The 12301-nt window shown below is 37.7% G+C and overlaps 1 protein-coding gene across 4 annotated transcripts in view; it reads right to left on the bottom strand.

Annotated features, from left to right (window-relative positions):
* GTDC1 (glycosyltransferase like domain containing 1) overlaps positions 1–12301 on the bottom strand; it is a 313164-nt gene that overhangs the window by 274719 nt on the left and 26144 nt on the right. For 3 of the 4 annotated variants that reach the window (XM_036320157.1, XM_036320156.1, XM_036320159.1), the window contains one exon: positions 4568–4631. The exons of the other annotated variant lie outside the window; for it this stretch is intronic. The gene's annotated coding sequence lies outside the window, so the exon portion shown is untranslated. Of the gene's footprint in view, positions 1–4567; positions 4632–12301 lie in introns of those variants that run through there. 4 annotated transcript variants of the gene reach the window in all.

Here is a 12301-nt window from a genome sequence, read left to right as displayed (position 1 = left end):
CAGTGTGAGATGCCACAGAAAACATATGAAATATTTGTGAAAGCATTCTACAGAATGATAATATAGATGTCAGGCAGGGGAAATTAAAATGAATCAAAAATGGGAGGGGGGAATCAAACATACACCTTTCATGCAATACTGTCTATGGAATTTTAACACTGAAGTGTGTACCATATGTGTGAGAGGGGATTACTAATAGTTTTGACCACAGAAACTTAGAAATCACTATTTGTTATTATGTTACCAATATTCGATATCAAACAAGATACTCAAATCACCTAACCAGGAATGTTTTAAATATGTACTGATATTGAAATAAAATTACATATTAGTTAAAATATTAGTTATAATTATAAACATGATAGGTAATGTAACAAAATAAAATCCTAGTTAATAGAATAAATTTAGTATTTATCCAACTTTGCTGTCGGCCCTTAATAAATTTACTTTTCCATGTTTCTACAAATATAGTGATTAAGTGACTGTATCATAAATCCTATTGTATAATATCAAACTATAACAATATAATTACTTTGATATGTGTACAGAATTAAACAAAATTGTAGAATTTATTACATACAAAAATGAAAAACTCAATAATATTTACAAAAAAACTGCTCAAACATTACAGGTCTTCAATATATTTCTACAATGCCTCTGTGTATAATTAGAATAAACAAATAAATAGGAAAATTCATGCTGAAATCCCTAAGTCACTGAAAGATATATTCCTGCCACAGAAAAGATAAAGAGCTTCCCTGCAAATAAAAATTATACCACTGGAGAAAATGTATTTATAATAAATAAATAGTACTTAATATAAAATAAACATTATTCTACTTATGTGAACATAAAGGATGAAAGAGTTTTTGGTCTGTATTATCTTTAACCACCAATACTAATATTATCAGACCTTGGTACAGAGGATTCAAGACAGTCATGCACTTAACTGCACCAAGAAAAAAGAAAAAAACAGTTTCACTGGCATTCCTTCTAAAACATATTATAATTCTGAAACTTAAAATGTTGACCTAAAGATTTAATTGATGTAACTTAAAGGGATCTCACCTAGAGTCATTTCAGCTGCGCTACAGAAAAAGTCACTGGGGAATGGGGAAGTGCAGCATTTATTACAGGTGCATCATATACAAAGCAATTTGTTTGTTTTGTTAAACTAATAAGCCAATATGTTGCTGAATCTGTCTTGAGAATGAGAGAAAATAACAGGTGAGTTTATTTAATGCATACATCTGATATACCTGTTTTAAAAACCCTTTAAGGATCTTAAAGCATTTTCTAAATTAAAAATAAATCTCTGGAAAAGCAACTGTTAAATTGCATAAGTTTATGTTCACGTACTATATAGATATAGTATTTCCCAGTATATATGGCATATAAAAGTGTTTTACATTAATAAGTCTAACATAAAGTACTATTTGCTTTCTTTTCAATCACATTTGTTGCACTGCTACAAAAATACATGAGTTTTTCCTCCCAAAATCATTGACAAATTTTAAAAATATGTCAGTCAAAATAATATCAATCTCCTCCTAAGAAAACATATTCTGCCTATTTAATTATTCTTATCTTGATGGTAAAACACTAATTTTTAAAATAGATCACTTGAAAATAAATCATTTATTTTTGCTTAATACAACAGAAAACATTTACATTTTGAGGAACATTCTATGAAATTTCATAGAATGCTTGCTCATAGTGAAAATTCAGTTTCCTGCGCAAATCATCACCTAAAATCATAATGCTACATTTCCACGCACCTTGTAATAGTAGGTCACTAACTATCATTTAGAGGAAGCTATTATTGGGAAAGCTAAAAATACTTCTGTGTTTTATCTTGCATTTGATTTTTAAAAAATTGTTATGCACATCCTTATTTTTCATGGAAGTTTATCTGGTTATCTAGCATCAGTTATCAGGCATTCTAAAGGTGAGTATTCAATTTGTAAAAGATAAACTACCCTGAATTTTAGACAGAAATAGAAAATGATGGCAGACATTTTGGTCTCAAGAAGAGATAGCTTGGCATTAAAATCCACACAATACAAGGAATGATCATTCAGGAGTTTCTGTTCAACAACTAAGCTGTGAAGCAAGATAGGATTCCACTCAAGCAAAATTACTATGTCAGAATGACCAAAGTTAGAAGGGTTTGCTGAAAACTGTGGCAAAAATGCAAGTGTGAAGGAAATCTCTGAGAGCTGGAAAAGGCAAACCTAGCACAGGCTTCTGTAAGGAACAATGCCACTCACTAACTGTGGAGGTCGGCAGGAGAATGATGATTCCATTGTGTTCATGATGGTGGTCTTTGTGAAGAAAGAGGAAGGCAAGGGGGAAGAAATGGTACCGGTAGGAAGAAGGAAGGCGGCATGCCTGCCTCCGGTGACGCTGGAAGGGGAGACCTCTGCCGAATGAAAACCACCGCCAGAACCAAGCTACACAAAACACGTTGGCTGCCATCCTAGAACAGTGCCAGGCTGGTTTTTCTTTCTGTGCTAGGCTCCCTCCATCGAGGCAGTGTGGGATTGTCACTTTGATGCATGTAGAAAACAAAGAATAATAGTGGAGGGGGGACTTTTTTGCCCCTTTAAAGTTAGGTTAGCATTTTGGTTTCTTTGACAGGTTTTGAAAAGATCCAAGAAACAAAAGTTATGCTGAAGAATGGATCAATAGCCTAAAAAAATTAGTGTGAGTACAATATTGTCAACAGTTTCAAAGCCATGTGAGAGATTAACATTTGAACAAATCAGACTTAAAAGGGGTCCAAGTCACATATGTACAGGTTTAAGAGGCTAGAGACCAAGAAATACATGATTTATAATCATATAATCTTACTTAAATTCTAATATTATAAAATCTGCCCCCCCCAAAAAAAAAGAACTAATATAAGTATTATAATTATAGGTCACTCACTATTCAGAGACAACTATGTCAGCTGCTATTCTTACCCTGATTTCTCCAGGATGAAATAACCTGATTAAAAGATTATAACATTAGAATCTGAATATTTGATGCCTTTACAAGGAAAGAGGTGATAAATGATCAAAAATGTTTAAAGGATTAAACCACAAATCATCTACAAAGTTGCCACAGACACAAACAGGAAAACCGTCTCTTGTCTCCTATTCAATTCTGTACTAGAGTCAAAGCTAACACAAATGAGAAAGCCAAGTGTGTGCTGTTGCAGACTTCACCTAAATACACTCCCTGAATCTGGTGACTAAAACAGCAATAAGCCATTACCTCCTAGAGCGGTGGTTCTCAACCTGTGCGTCGAAACCCCTTTGGGGGTCCAACGACCCTTTCACAGGGGTCGCCTAAGACCATCCTGCGTATCAGATATTTACATTACGATTCATAACAGTAGCAACATTACACTTATGAAGTAGCAACGAAAATAATTTTATGGTTGTGTCACAACATGAGGAACTGTATTTAAAGGGCCAGAAGGTTGAGAACCACTGTAATACAGCGTTCATGAAAAGCACCAAAGGCCTACGAGTCTCTTCCTCCTGCACATCTCCACGGAATCCCCTGTTAAAAGAACAGCAAGAACTACACTACTTGCCTCAGATGTTCCACATGGAGGCATGGAGCGTTTATCACCGGAGCTTATCTAATTTCTGACAAGATGGTCCCCTGCCCAGTTTTGTTCATGGCCACAGATTCTAAATAGCAAGTCACATCCGTGTTGGGAAAAGCGATAGGGGAAGGAGAGAGAGGAAGAAACCAAGAGAGACTAGTGGCCAAATTTCAAACAATGTACATGCTTCTGTTGTTATGCAAATTAGTGCCCCTGCACAACACTTTGGGAGGACAAAATGTGTGGTAAAAGTGCAATGCCTTACTCTGGGTGGCAAGGGTAAATCTAACATATAATCAAAGAATGCATGATTTTGCTCTCACTGTTCTCCTTTTACAGTTCCTTTCTTTCCTCTAGGATACACTGCTGATGCTATGACCACGTGGGACACTGGTAGTTGTAGGCGAGGCATTCATGGATTGCCAAAGTGGTCCAGAGAATGATGTCTGGTTGGCTTTAGTTCAACAAGGAATATGAGGCAAAACTAGGGAGCAAAAAGAATGAAAGGTATAGAAGAAGGTAGCCGATAGCCTGTTTTTTCTGTTTATTAATGATGCAGATTGAAATGGGGGGAATCTATAAAAGGCAGCCAAGAGACTGAATTAGAAAGAAAGATGAAAGGAGTTAAATGTGTGTAACTTGGCTGACAACCAAGGAACAATATGAGAGCTGTCCACAACTCTCCAAAGTATAGACATAAAAAAAGAAGAGCGGGGAATTTTTATCTACAATGGAAATGTGACTATATGAAATAATGAGATCAAATAAAAATAAAAAAAAGTCTGATTTCAAGCAGCACAGGAAGTAACCTGGTAAAACTTAAGAAAAGCTGCTTCCTTCTCTTTAGAAAAATTTACCATCTTCCTGACCTGCACGGAAGTGAGGGATGAATGAGAGGGAATAACCACAGACTGCCAGAGAGGCCTGGACAGATGGAGAAATGAAAGTGAAGTCCCATTTGCTTACCTGATGATCCAGATATACTGGTGCCTTTCTCTGCATATGTCCAACCTGGCTAGTGCAGAGGTACCTGTGAGATCACGAAGGGCACAGGTAAGTTGTTATCTTCCACATAAACCCAGCCTGAATTCTGAGTCCTGACCCGCACAAACACTCACATGAGTGATCCAGCAGTCTGAGTCCTGGGTATTCCAAGATGGGACAAGAACCTCCCAAAACAGAAATGTTCTGAGTCTTAACTAATAAGAGCTTTTTTTCCGTCATCAAGGATTTTCCCAAGTCAATGATAATGTAAAAAAATAATAATAATTCAGAGTAGAGGTTCTAAACCGTGGTACGTGGATGGCCTATATGCTCCCGAATGATATGTGTAAAATGTATGGGCTTGTGTAAATGGATATCTCTCTGTAGAGAAGGTCAATAGTTTGTCAGATTTGCAAAAAGGTCCATAATCCAAAGTACTATCAAGAATCTTTGCTGAGGATAGCCTGAAATCTCAGAGGCAGGCTGAAAAGCATATGGATAATTAGTCCAAGATTGGGGTTTGCACTCCAGGGGAAAAATGGGGGTATACAGATACTTGTAGAACTGGGGTAAATACCTTAAAAACATTACTTTCTGGGAGAACATTCTATCAGCTTTAAACTATCACTTAACTTACACAGCCCTGTATTCTCAGTTGTGCACAGTGAAGAGAAAAGATGTTACCATATACCCAGGGGTGGATACTGTGACTTTCCTGTTCTGTAAATATTAAAGTCAGAGAACCCTTAAGAATATGAATATTGACAAGGTCAGAACTAACATAGTAACTCAGCCAAAAAGGAGCCTTTATGACAAGCAAAGAGGAGGACCCAGCAAAGCAAAAAGAAATGTGGCTCCCAGACAGTTTACATAGCACCAAATCACAGGATGACCTAACACACCTTTGACAATAATTATTTTAAGCAGTAGCCATAGACTCAGAATAACCCATATTAGAAAGGAACCAGGTCAGAGAACCTTCCAGGCACCAACTCTGAAAAAGACAGGAAAGCATTCACAGCAACAGGGAGAATCCTGAGTGTCATCTTTGAAAAAGGTTAAGAGAGAGAAAAAGGCCAGGAAGACATAAATCAAGTGACGAGGGGGCCTTCTGAGATGGCCTGTTTGAAATAATGATATAGTACAAGCATGTCAAACTCAAAGGCTAATGCGGGCCAAATAAATGAGGCATGCAGCCCACGGGCCGAGAGTTTGACATGCTTGATGTATTATCTATATATATAAAAGCCTAAGCAACTGTTATGACTGAACAACCAGAACCACCGGAAACAACCGGTCAACCGGTCACTATGACACACATTGACCACCAGGGGGCAGATGCTCAATGCAGGAGCTGCCCCTGGTGGTCAGTGCACCCCCACAGCAGGAGTGTTGCTTAGCCAGAAGCCGGACTCACGGCTGGTGAGCGCAGCTGCGGCAGTGGGATGAGCGGAACAGGGCAGGCTCCTCCCTGGCCACCTGCTGCTTTGCACACTACTACATCCCCTGAGGGAATTTCAGACTGCCAGTTTCGACCTGATCCCTCGAGGGGATCTGGGATTGCGAGAGGGCACAGGCCAGACTGAGGGACCCCACCAGTGCATGAATTCATGCACTGGGCCTCTAGTATTCTATAGAAAAATAGTTAACCTCATGAGCAGCTTCTAGGGACTGTAGTCAGTGCTGGGGATTCAGCAGAGAACAAGACACCGTTTGCTCCTGGGAGGGGAGGAAGGATGCAGGGAGATTAGTATATCAGCAATATTATTTCAGTTATGATACATGAAATAGAGGAAGTAAACAAGATGATGTGACTGAGGCATGGGAGCATGGCCTCCATCTATCTAGTACATCACAGTGATGCTCACTCCAGTTCTCAAAGTTAGTCAGGATCTTAGCGAATTGAGACAGAAAAGACCCTTGGGAAAGCTAGTCAAACCTCTTCAGTTCAGAAATGAGGACAAAGTATCACAACCTCATTATCTCCAAACATCAAGATACGTACACCTGGGCTGAGTCATGACTTTATGATACGTGCTCTGCCTTTAGAAGAGAAGCCCAAGAACAAATAACAGAACAGAATTTCTGTTCTGTTTTTATAAACTGGCCAAGGATATGACGCACTCTGTACCCTTTACAGTTAACACAGAATCACATTCTATCCAAATTCCTGGCAAGTTCCATTCTATTAAAAGAATTTTGTTTTTTGCTTCTACAGACAAATCTGATCAATGTGTGCTATCAAACAAAGGTGAGAGGAAGCGGGAGGCATGGGAACCAGTCTCCAAGAGGGCCCCTAAATCCTCACCTCGTGCAATTCATGCCTGTGCAGTCCCCTCTCTCACTGTATCAGGGTTGGTTTGAAGGAAAAACAATGCCATGAAAGTGACGGTGCCTGACTTCTGAGGCTAGGTCCTAAAAGATACTGCACCTACCCCTTGCTCTTCTCTTTCAGATAACTCTCTCTGGGTGAAGCCAGCTGTTAGGTCATGTGGACATATGCATAGACCTATGGCATGGTCCACGTGGCCTCCTGCCAAACAGCCAGAATCAACTTAACAGCATTATATGAGAGCCATGTTTTAAGCAATCATCCAGGCTGCTCAGATATTCAGGTGACTACTGCCCTGGATAACATCTTGACTACAACTCATGAGAGAGATCAAGAGCCAGATCACCCAGCCTCTACTCTCACCCCTCTCTGGCATGAACTCTAACTTTCTGTATTACAGAGCCTCAAACACTGAAAACTGCATTTCCCCGATGCACCTGCATCAGGCCTTCAGCAGGGGACCCAGGTTCATCTAACCAGAGAAATCCACGTAAGACTTGGAAAGAAGTGAGCAAATCAAGGTGGTAATCCCCTAACAATGAGATCAGATCCTGGGAAGACATTTTGTTCTTCTGACAATCAAGCGGATACTCTATTAAGTCATCCCTAGTATCTATCATAAGTTCCAAGTAGCAAGCGACAGTGGAGTTTTCCACTAGAATAGTAGACCTGGGTGTTTCTCTTGACTTGTGTTGTTCTTAGCTTATTAACAGGTTGGTTCCTTGGAACTGCTGGAAGTTAAGCAGTGAGGAACCTCTCCCTTTTTGCTTAAACTAGCTAGCTGTCTGCAACTTAAACTAGCTGTTGCTTGAATCTAAGAACCCACTCTATCATACACAAATTTTCCTAACTCACAACACATTACCTTTTATTTCATAATGGACCCTCTTCTTTTCCATTGCTAATCTGTCTATGTGTACACTCAGTCCTATTCATCATGGCTTTTCTAAAAACTTACTTCATCAGTTTTCTTCTTTTCCCCTACCTCCAATCTTTTCCTCTCAGCTGGCTCCTTCTCCTTCACCAATAACACACTTCTTTCAACTCTATGGACTATGCCTGTTAACACATTGTGTACCGCATAGAAATCTCTAAGACATACGCCAGGGACCACACGTTTTGGGCAAACTGCACGTTATTTAAATCATCATAATGCACTTTAGGTGTTGTTTTTCAATAATTATAACATTTTTATTTACAAAAACAATTAAACAATTAAAGTTCCTAGTACTTTTTTAACGTATGGTACTGCGTAAAACATTTTCCTCTATGAAGAGGCACCAAACAAAATTTACATAAGTATCTAGATTCGCTCCTTTTTCCATGGGCGTGAAAAACGAGAACACTCGTGAGCGGTCCTTAACAGATGGCGCGCGGAACACAAGAAAACTCCTGAGCAGTACAAAATGTGTTAAGTTTCATAAAACAATAATATAGTGTCACTGTCTTCAGTTCAATTTTTGTTCAATGTTCAAACTACCACAATTTGGCTTCCTTGGTCATCACTCTACTGAAACGGTCATTGCTAAGGTTGGCAATAACCGAATAATTGACTATTTTCATGCCTCACACAGCTAGACTGTGCATTTGGCACTCCTACCTGCCAGCCTTTTTGAAACTCTTTTCCATTGCTTTTCAGGGAATGACCACCTTACAACTCTCCTCTGGCCTATGGGTTTTCACTATTTTACCCTGGCTTCCTTTCTAGGAATTCCCTAGGGTTTATCCGTAGGGATATTATGATTTCATTCTGCCCCTGACTTCAAGATTTCAATTACCATCTATATATTCATTGGTCATTCCCAAATCCAAATCTTTTCCCTACCTCTCTTTTCACACTACAAACTTGTAATTTCTACCTACCTATGAGATGCATCTAGCTTTATCAATTATTGTAAAATAAAATAAAAAATTCCCTAACTTAAAAAGGACAAATTTATACCCAGCCCAGTGGTGTGGCTCGGTGGTTGAGCGTTGACCTAGGAACCAGGAGGTCATGGTTCGATTTCCCGTCAGGGAACAGGCCCTGGTTGCAAGCTCACTCTTCAGTGTGGGGTGTGCAGGAGGCAGCCGATCAATGATTCTCTCTCATCATTGATGTTTCTATCTCTTTCCCCCTCTCTGTGAAATATATATATATATAATGTAGTTTATACCCTATAGCTGTGCAGTCTAAGACTATGGCCATTAGTCACATGAGCTTACTGGGCACTTGCAATGTGACTAGTCCGAATTGAGATGCGCTGTAAATATAATATACACAATAGATTTTAAAGACAACACAAAAATGACTGTAAAATACCTTAATAATTTTATATCAATTACATGTTGAAAAGATAATAATTTTGATATATTGAGTTAAGTAAAAAATATAAGCAAAATTAATTAAACATATTTCTTTTTACTTGATTAATGTGGCCACTAGAAAATGTAAAATTATTGCATGATAATTCTATTGAACAGTGCTTCTCTACTCACAAAAAAAGGAACAACATGAAAAATATATATATACACTACACTCAACTAACAAGGAAAGGAAAAAAAGAGAATTGTTGTTTTTTTCTCTCTCAAGTCACCCTCACATTTGGTCCTGGAATCAAGACTTATAAGGTTCCCTAAATCTCAAAATTATAATGTGAAAAATACTAAATTGTACCCTATAAAAATCAAATTTAATCACAAGTATATCACAGAAATACAAATAGCTAACATTTTATATGTGCTATGCAACTATATAACATAACTTAATCATCGCATCTCTGAAGTACATAATATTGTTACTTCCCACTTAATAAAGGTCAGAAACCTAAGGCAGAAAGAAGTTATGTAACTTGCCTAAAGTCACCTGCTTAGGCCTCACACCCAGGCAACCTAGCTCTAGATCTCATACTCTCAATCACTACCATTTACTGACTCAATAAAAGTAAAATTTTAAAGAACAAAACAGCCTTAGATGGTTCCCAGTATTCTTGAACTTAGATCTCAACTAAGATCAGAAAACATCAAACTACATAAAACCAAGTATGAATACAAATATGAGCTCACAGAAAATGGAAATTTTGAAGCAAAAGTGGGTAGAGTACCAGGATGAAATAATGAAAGACGACACAAAGGAATGTGCTCTGAGCCCAGCAGGTCCAAATGAGAATTCCTCAAGAGCATCAAACGTTGCTGTGTGAGCACGAAAACTGCACGGGCCTCGGAACATGGCGCACAGAGGCCACAGGGCAAGTCAGGCCTGATTCAGAACCAGGGAACCTTCCGGAGACTTGCAGGTAATTCTTCACAAAGTAGCAGGGGCAAGTAGGATGTTAGTTCTTGAATTAACTGTAATGTTTCAAAAAAAAATTACAGAAATATCTGAATAAGGCTATATGTTTGTGTGTTTGTATATATATATATACATATATATATACACACACACATATATATATCCTATATTTTTAATGTAATTTAGCATTTTTTAAGAAACTCTAAAATACAATGCTCACAAGGTAAATAAATAAATCAATACATGAGCAAAAAGAAATAGATTAATTTCATATGTTTACATATCTCTAGAAAGAAACACACAAAAAGATGACACTGGTTACATGTATATTTAAAAAGTATTAAGGTTCTAGGATATATACAAGAGAAATTTCAAAGCCCTTGAACTTTTTAAATTTGAACCAAGTGAACAAAGCAACTAGTCAAAAGTTTAAAAAAATCTTAAAGAATAAAAATAAAGTGATGCTAAATAGAAAAAGGTATATAAATATATTTACTCATACATATATGCCTGCATAGAGGGAGTGGAGTCCTTGATGGTAAAGGGGTTAGGGACTTCCACCTCCACCCTTGCCCTCTGTGCCTCACTGTCCACCAACAGAGATACACAACAGGCACACACAGAGGCCATTTCCATTGCTAGATGATGCTGTTTGGATATTCTCTCTCTAAACGTCTTAAGTGCTTAAAACATCCAAAAAAGACAGACAGAAGTACCTTTAAAAAAAAAAATTAGAGGACTCTAAAAGCTATTAATAAGGAAATATATTTCATCTTTTTTAAATTATTGAAGGAGAAAAACTGTTTGGAAGTCAGAGATTCCAAAAGATCAGTGATATAAAGCTTCCACAAAGCTAGACGTCTATTACATTATTTGCTTAACACCTGCAAACCAGATTACCTATAGTCTCCGACCTAAGAGAGCCACCTTGAGTGCTTTATTTTAAACCAGAGGCTGTTCTGTGACATCTTTCACTTCATTGGCCAGAAGTGTTGGTGCTGACGGGACAGGAGAGCTCACTCCTTCCTGGAAGAGTATTCCCTCCAAAAGCTGTAGAGCTCTCAAGAGGCTGGCTTTCCAGAATGATGAGCCACGCTTCTCTGCTCAATAACATAGTGAGCCTTTTCCTTTAAACTTCTCACAAGTCAGAACTTTTCACAAAATCTGCACCCAAAATATGGTTTATTCGCACTCATTTCCTTTGTGTTGCCATCATTCATTGTCTTCATTTTTAATGTAGTGGTGTTTTTAGCCACATGAAATGAAATGGAGTCAGTTTTTCTCATCTGTCTCAGCTCTACTCTTCTTCTGGGACCCAACTCATGTGATCCTTTAACAACTATCTATTTCACACCAAACTGGATATCTCCCTAAAGCTTACCAATCTAGCCTCCAGGCATATTTCTTAAATAAAAGCAGTAGATCTTTGTAAATCTGAAATTTGCATACTAAAGGAACAAATCAACTATCAAAAGACTTAGTAGTATAGAATAGTGGCTCACCTCTAAGCAGAGTTTAAAATTCATTTCAATTTATTAATTTTTTTAAGGAAATAGCTATTGCCTTTTTCCCTTTGCAAAATACTGTGTTTAATGGCCCAGTTAAATTAGAGGTGATAGTGTGAAGCAAGTGTTTTAAATTGGTAAATTCTAAACCTTTTAATAAAAGAACATCAGTCAGAAGTTTTAATAAGACTCAGCAGGACAGAGAAGAATTAACAGTCTGTAGGTATCAAAAGGGGGTGATAGGCAATGATAACCTTAATCATTTGCGAAGGGATTTATAATTTCACTGCTTAAAGGTTAATGAAATTATGTGGTATTTTGCCCACTCTTATCCAGCAAATGATTTTCATGCCTTAGTTTGTATGTAGTATTTATCAACTGAATCATATAATGGAAGAAATAACTCTTTTTACCAATAAGTCCACTGTATTTCCACTCATGTACCCCTGGGTGCACACTATCATTATCTGTTCTAACCAAAAACTGGTGCCCTAAGACACACACATATGGTTTCCAACAGCATCTCAGAAAAGAGAACAAACCATAATCAGAACTCTAAAAGTACAGGAAGTTGCTAAAATGTTTGCTTTAAAAAAAAATAGATATAT

Source organism: Myotis myotis, unplaced genomic scaffold, assembly GCF_014108235.1.
Source record: "Myotis myotis isolate mMyoMyo1 unplaced genomic scaffold, mMyoMyo1.p scaffold_m19_p_8, whole genome shotgun sequence".
NCBI lineage: Eukaryota > Metazoa > Chordata > Mammalia > Chiroptera > Vespertilionidae > Myotis > Myotis myotis.
This window is presented reverse-complemented; position numbering and strand designations above follow the sequence as displayed.